This window comes from Coregonus lavaretus, assembly GCF_964263955.1.
Source record: "Coregonus lavaretus genome assembly, contig: SUPER_35_unloc_1, whole genome shotgun sequence".
Classification (NCBI taxonomy): Eukaryota; Metazoa; Chordata; class Actinopteri; order Salmoniformes; family Salmonidae; genus Coregonus; species Coregonus lavaretus.
This window is the reverse complement of record NW_028167181.1, coordinates 2,632,569-2,639,530: the sequence shown is the minus strand read 5'-3', so window position 1 is coordinate 2,639,530 and position 6,962 is coordinate 2,632,569.

Below are 6,962 nucleotides of genomic sequence, written 5' to 3'. Positions count from 1 at the left end.
GTGCTGATCTAGGATCTGTTTCTTCTTTTACATAATAAATAATAAGATTATATGGAAGAGGAGACCTGGTCCTAGATCAGCACTCCTACTCTGAGGTACTTTGTGAATAACAACAAATACCATCTCCAGCCTTTGACACAGTAGTACACCGGAACATGTTTTTGTATTGATATAAATATAAGGCAGGTTGGTATAACACCTAAGCCTTGAATAACCTACTCCCTATATAAAGTTCTAGCCAGTATTTATGTGAATACCCCTAGGGGATTTAGCCTATAGATGTAGGATCTTAATTTGATCACCCTGTTGCAGGATAACTTTCCTGCAGTGCAGGACATTTAAAACGTGTAGTGTATTTGAGGTTTAAAAATGCTTTTGAGGTTTGTAATCTCCACTTAAAAATTTCAAACTTGATTTTCCCTTACGAAAAATGTGTAAACCCATATAATATCTATTAATTATAATCCATATAAAAATTCACATTTCCTGTTGCTGCAGGATTATTTTCCTGCTGTAGCAAACTGGCTCAAAGGAAGATTCTACATCTGTACACTGCTAACTAAAGCATAGGCGAGCCAGCTGAAACGTGTTTATTATTGAATAACCTGTTTGCTCCTGCTGCCTGGCAGTATGAGACACATGATCAATATTTAGTAGGAACACCGGGTATAGAGGCTACATCCCCTGACTCCAGATCAGCACATTAACATGTCCGATTTCATCACTACATAATGGGATGTTTGACGAAATTGTGTCAAGTAGATTACAAATTGATATTCCCCAGTTGCCTTCTAGCACACGTTTCCTTCCCCCTTGCCCGGGTTGGACCAGATGCCAAAGCAGCATGGGATGCAGGGAAAACATTGAAAATATAAATAGCCCAAGGCCTCATTTTATAAACATTGCGTAAGTACAAAATACATTGAGGGAAAAAAGTATTTGATCCCCTGCTGATTTTGTATGTTTGCCCACTGACAAAGAAATGATCAGTCTATAATTTTAATGGTAGGTTTATTTGAACAGTGAGAGACAGAATAACAACAAAAAAATCCAGAAAAACGCATGTCAAAAATGTTATAAATTGATTTGCATTTTAATGAGGGAAATAAGTATTTGACCCCCTCTCAATCAGAAAGATCTCTGGCTCCCAGGTGTCTTTTATACAGGTAACGAGCTGAGATTAGGCGCACACTCTTAAAGGGAGTGCTCCTAATCTCAGTTTGTTACCTGTCTAAAAGAAACCTGTCCACAGAAGCAATCAATCAATCAGATTCCAAACTCTCCACCATGGCCAAGATCAAAGAGCTCTCCAAGGATGTCAGGGACAAGATTGTAGACCTACACAAGGCTGGAATGGGCTACAAGACCATCGCCAAGCAGCTTGGTGAGAAGGTGACAACAGTTGGTGCGATTATTCGCAAATGGAAGAAACACAAAAGAACTGTCAATCTCCCTCGGCCTGGGGCTCCATGCAAGATCTCACCTCGTGGAGTTGCAATGATCATGGGAACGGTGAGGAATCAGCCCAGAACTACACGGGATGATCTTGTCAATGATCTCAAGGCAGCTGGGACCATAGTCACCAAGAAAACAATTGGTAACACACTACGCCGTGAAGGACTGAAATCCTGCAGCGCCCGCAAGGTCCCCCTGCTCAAGAAATCACATACAGTATACAGGGCTGTCTGAAGTTTGCCAATGAACATCTGAATGATCAAAGTGTTCTGGTCAGATGAGACCAAAATCGAGCTCTTTGGCATCAACTCAACTCGCCGTGTTTGGAGGAGGAGGAATGCTGCCTATGACCCCAAGAACACCATCCCCACCGTCAAACATGGAGGTGGAAACATTATGCTTTGGGGGTGTTTTTCTGCTAAGGGGACAGGACAACTTCACCGCATCCAAGGGATGATGGACGGGGTCATGTACCGTCAAATCTTGGGTGAGAACCTCCTTCCCTCAGCAAGGGCATTGAAAATGGGTCGTGGATGGGTATTCCAGCATGACAATGACCCAAAACACACGGCCAAGGCAACAAAGGAGTGGCTCAAGAAGAAGCCCATTAAGGTCCTGGAGTGGCCTAGCCAGTCTCCAGACCTTAATCCCATAGAAAATCTGTGGAGGGAGCTGAAGGTTTGAGTTGCCAAACGTCAGCCTCGAAACCTTAATGACTTGGAGAAGATCTGCAAAGAGGAGTGGAACAAAATCCCTCCTGAGATGTGTGCAAACCTGGTGCCCAACTACAAGAAACGTCTGACCTCTGTGATTGCCAACAAGGGTTTTGCCACCAAGTACTAAGTCATGTTTTGCAGAGGGGTCAAATACTTATTTCCCTCATTAAAATGCAAATACATTTATAACATTTTTGACATGCGTTTTTCTGGATTATTTTGTTGTTATTCTGTCTCTCACTGTTCAAATAAACCTACCATTAAAAGTATAGACTGATCATGTCTTTGTCAGTGGGCAAACGTACAAAATCAGCAGGGGATCAAATACTTTTTTCCCTCACAGTATACCTCAAAACATGTGTGCACCAGTTTTCCCGCATTTATAAAAACATACTTTTTTTTGTTTATTATTTTACTTGGCGTGAGAATGTCCTTACCTCCACGCAAACTTCAGACCATGCGTAGGGGTCGGCGATGATTTTCCTGCACGCTTCCTTGCCCTGGCGTCGTGCAGGACCTCGATGGAGGGCAGGTGGCAGCCGATGACCCTCTCTGAAGACCGAACAATGCGTTGCAGTTTGTCCTTGCAGCGGGCAGACGCAGACCCAAACCAGACAGGGATGGAGGAGGTGTGGATGGACTCAACGATTGATACGTAAAACCGGATCGGGATTGACTGGGAGATTTTGCGTTTTCTTTTCAGCTGTTGCAATTAGTACATCGGCTGGTGGGCCTTCTTGGTGACCACTGTGATGTTGTCCTCCCACTTGAGGTTGTGGGAGATGATGGTCCCCAGGAATTTGAATGATTCAGCCGTGCTAACAGCTGAGCCATCAATCTCGAGGGGGAGAGATGGTGGGGGACGTTTTCTGAAGTCAACCAGCATTTCCATGGTTTTGTCTGTATTGAGTTCCACATTATTGCGACTGCACCAGGCCACTAGCCGGTCGACCTCTCCATGGTGCATGGACTCATCGTCGTTGGTGATGAGACCAACCAGAGTTGTACCATCTGCAAACTTGAGTAGTTTGACAGATGCATTGTTGGAGGTGCAGGCATTGGTGCAGAATGAGTAGAGTAGAGGTGAGACCACGCATCCTTGCGGCGCTCCGGTGCTGAGGGATAAAGAGTCCAAAAGGTGTTTTCCCAGCTTCACGTGTTGCGTCCTGTTGGACAGGAAGTAAGTGATCCACTGACAGATGGAAAGATGGAGCTGGGCACGTTCAGCTGGGAGAGTTTATCTTGTAGCAGTTCTGGGATGATGGTATTGAATGCAGAGCTAAAGTCCACAAACAATATCCTTGCATATGTCTTTGGGTTATCGAGGTGTTTGAGGATGTAGCCCATGTTGACAGCGTTGTCCACAGACCTGTAATCTCTGTAGGCAAACTGAAGTTGGTTTAGGGAAGCACAAGTTTTGAGATGGGACAGTACCAGGCGCTCAAAGGTTTTCATGATGACCGAGGTGAGCTCTACAGGTCTGCTGGCAGTCCAGCATATTTAGGTCGGGGAAAAAGTAAATGCAAAACATTGTTGAATTCAAACATTCTGCTGACCGGTGCACACCAATGGGAGGGGTCGGTGATGATTGTTTTTTCTTTCAGAAACTGTCACAGTCCTTTGGAGAATACAGCATAAGTTACTACAAAAGATTAAAAGATTCTGCCAACACCACCAAAAACATTTGATCAAATTTTCCATTGCTCTTTCTTTTAGAAACTGCCGTGGCCTGATTTCAATAGTTCCAAATTATACAGCATATAAAAGGACATTATTGTCACCATAAAAGGTGAATGGAGGCGTTTTCCTGGCAGACTTACCATAAAAGGTGAATGGAGGGCGTTTTCCAGGCAGACTTATAATGACCATTCACAATTTATAGGCTTACGGGAATCATAAGTACACTACCAGTCAAAAGTTTGGACACACCTACTCATTCAAGGGTTTTTCTTTGTTTTTACTATTTTTTTTTATTGTAGAATAATAGTGAAGACATCAAAACTATGAAATAACACATATCGAATCATGTAGTAACCAAAAATGTGTTAAACAAATCAAAAATATGTTATTTCATAGTTTTGATATCTTCACTATTATTCTACAATGTAAAAAATTGTAAAAACAAAGAAAAACCCTTAAATGAGTAGGTGTGTCTAAACTTTTGACTGGTACTGTATGTATGGTGTATGCCAAGTTCATAAATGTCAGTATATATCCGCACGCAGATATTTAGTGTGAAATATGCGCAACAGTTATAAATGAGGCCCCCGGTTCCAATCCGAACACCCAGGACACTACTGTAAATTGAATGATGCATCGCCACATGGTGACTGCTTTATTTAAACAGCATTTTAGGGGGGAGGATCATATATTATCGGTGGCCATTTTGGATCAACAACAACAGATAGAGGATGGTTGGAGAGAGTTGATTGTTGACATGATATGTGGTGTTTTTGTGCAGGTTGGTTTCAAGCGACAACGAGACACTTCGAGAGGTGAAAGGCTTAGTAAACACTACAAGGCTCAATCTGGACAAATTAGTGGTTTGAATTACCGTCCTCCTTTTTTTCTGTCCAGGAAAGTTATTTCTTTAAGAAAACAAAAAGGTTTTAGCTCATTATCTGTTGGAAAATAGGTGGGCGCCGGTTTCAGTTAAGCCGCTGAGGTGAATGGAGATTCATTTGCATAGCAGTTCAACTGAGTTCCTTGTTTTTCCATGACACGTTAGTCACTGTTGGTCTATGGGAGCATGAATTGTTATCCATGATATACTGCATCTCTCTTGCAAGGTCATCTTATTTGGCAGTACCTTGTAAAGATTCAGAGCCTCACACCTGCACAAATGCAGACGTAGATATACTGTAGATACATGCAATTACACATACAGTAGACAAACAACATCTCTCTCTCTCTCTCTCTCTCTCTCTCTCTCTCTCTCTCTCTCATACACACACACTCAGCCACACACACACACTATATAGAATAGGCTTGTGCTGCGCTCTGTGGGCGGTTTTAGATCCTGGTGACCTGACCTGAACATGTTGGATGTGAGCCCTGGTGCAGAGACGGAGACAGGCTTTCTAAATGGGTCAGACTGACTATGATGTAACTTTCCAGGCAGGAGGGGGAAAGGATTAGTACAACCACCTCCAGTGTATGTGTGTGGGTGTGGGTGTGGGTGTGGGTGCTTGTACGTGTGTGTGCATCTGTCTGTGTATTTTGTGGATTGTTGTTGGCTTTGATCAAGATAAACATCTCTATCCAGCTAGACTATTGATGGATAATCTGTGGCGTTCCCCATCTCTTTAGTTAATCTGTGGCGTTCCCCATCTCTTTAGTTAATCTGTGGCGTTCCCCATCTCTTTAGTTAATCTGTGGCGTTCCCCATCTCTTTAGTTAATCTGTGGCGTTCCCCATCTCTTTAGTTAATCTGTGGCGTTCCCCATCTCTTTAGTTAATCTGTGGCGTTCTCCATCTCTTTAGTTAATCTGTGGCGTTCTCCATCTCTTTAGTTAATCTGTGGCATTCCCCATCTCTTTAGTTAATCTGTGGTGTTCTCCATCTCTTTAGTTAATCTGTGGCGTTCTCCATCTCTTTAGTTAATCTGTGGCATTCCCCATCTCTTCAGTTAATCTGTGGCATTCCGCATCTCTTCAATTAATCTGTGGCATTCCCCATCTCTTCAATTAATCTGTGGCATTCTGCATCTCTTCAGTTAATCTGTGGCGTTCTCCATCTCTTTAGTTAATCTGTGGCATTCCCCATCTCTTTAGTTAATCTGTGGCGTTCCCCATCTCTTTAGTTAATCTGTGGCGTTCTCCATCTCTTTAGTTAATCTGTGGCGTTCTCCATCTCTTTAGTTAATCTGTGGCATTCCCCATCTCTTTAGTTAATCTGTGGCGTTCTCCATCTCTTTAGTTAATCTGTGGCGTTCTCCATCTCTTTAGTTAATCTGTGGCATTCCCCATCTCTTCAGTTAATCTGTGGCATTCCGCATCTCTTCAATTAATCTGTGGCATTCCCCATCTCTTTATTAAAGTACTGTATTCAATCTGGTCGGCCAGAGGCTGTAGCCAGTTTTCTGAATGTCTGGTAAGACTCTCTCCTCACTGTCTGCCTAATCTGACTCATTCTAGCCACACACACACACACACACACACACACACACACACACACACACACACACACACACACACACACACACACACATACACACACACATACACACACATGTATGTATGTACACACACACACACACTCATCTCAGCCAGAGCAGGTGGGTGGCAGCAAAGGATCGCCTCAGAGATGGTTGGAAAAACATGGTGAATATGGTGAAATGACCTGTCACTAACTCACACAGACACCTTGAAGCTATGCTATTCAGAGAACAAGACAGTCAGGATGCCCTGGTGATCAAGTTGAGATCTCATGTCATTCATGGATGAAGCATGACTTCATTGGGCATTAGTGTGGAGAAAAACAAGGAACTTCAGACCAATAAGGAACTTCAGAATCAATTGATATCTAAAGAGCAATGTTTGACTTTTTCGCTTCTTTTTCATTGTTGTAAAAATAAACTAATTGTCTGTCTGCTCTCCGTCTTGAAGATGTCTCGACGGAGAAAGCAGCATCTTATTTTCTTTGTATTTTTCAGACAAAAAACTAACAATCTGAGCAATTAGTCTTAGAAGCCCTCGCCCGAAGATCAAAGCTAATCATAGACCCCTAAAAAGAAACACGGTTTACCAGCGTGTAAACATGATCCCAACCTAATTTTAACACTCATTAAAC